The following is an 841-nucleotide window of genomic DNA, read 5'->3' as shown; positions in this document are numbered from 1 at the left end:
TCTCGATGGACCCCAGACATTCAAGTGGTGACAGGCCTTACGACTGGCTTCCAGAAGAAAAGACAAAACAAGAAAAGGAGGCCCACCATGCAGTTCTCACATTTTCTCGAAATGCACAAGCATCGGAGGCAGACAAAGCACTGCACCTGGCTGGGGTCGGAATGTGTCGATTACCGAGGGAACCCAAGACAGCGCGAATAGTCATTTTAGAGACGTGGCGTGGTATGTATAAGCACGTTCTTTCTCCCACGTTTCGTCATGCTCGTACTTACTGTGAGCATGTGGCCTGCACAGAAAAAAAAAGGCGTGTTTTTATTAATGTGATAGGTGGCGGGGGGGGGGGGGGTGATTCATCAAAAAGGAAACGAAAAAAAAAGCGAACCTCGTGACTACCTGCAGCTGAGTGCGACGGGTCCCCATGAAAACGCCGAAAATCAAGATGCCGGAAACTGAAATGCAGAAAAATGAAATTCCCGAAGAAAATATAACATCTAAAACCACCTGAAATTCGTTCATTGATTGAATGATTTTCATTGATTCGTAGGGAAATATACGAAAACGCGGTGCGATGTGCTCCCGAAATGCAAATTGGTTACGCTTACGCGTATAACAAGAACGTAGGTTCTAGACACTTTTGGACTTCGCAACTTTCACGACGTATAGGCGTCGTCACTGTATACCCAATATGGCGGTCATTGAGATGAAGGTGGTCGCCCCGAGAGAGACGGTATACCTATGATAGCGCAGCATGCATCACGCCACGTGTATATCTGGATGACAATCAGCGTGCGATTGATGTGACGTCACATGTCTGTATATATATGCACATCGGCGCTGAATA

This window comes from Rhipicephalus microplus, chromosome 6, assembly GCF_043290135.1.
Source record: "Rhipicephalus microplus isolate Deutch F79 chromosome 6, USDA_Rmic, whole genome shotgun sequence".
In the NCBI taxonomy this organism is placed as follows: Eukaryota; Metazoa; Arthropoda; class Arachnida; order Ixodida; family Ixodidae; genus Rhipicephalus; species Rhipicephalus microplus.
Note: the sequence above shows the minus strand (reverse complement) of the source record.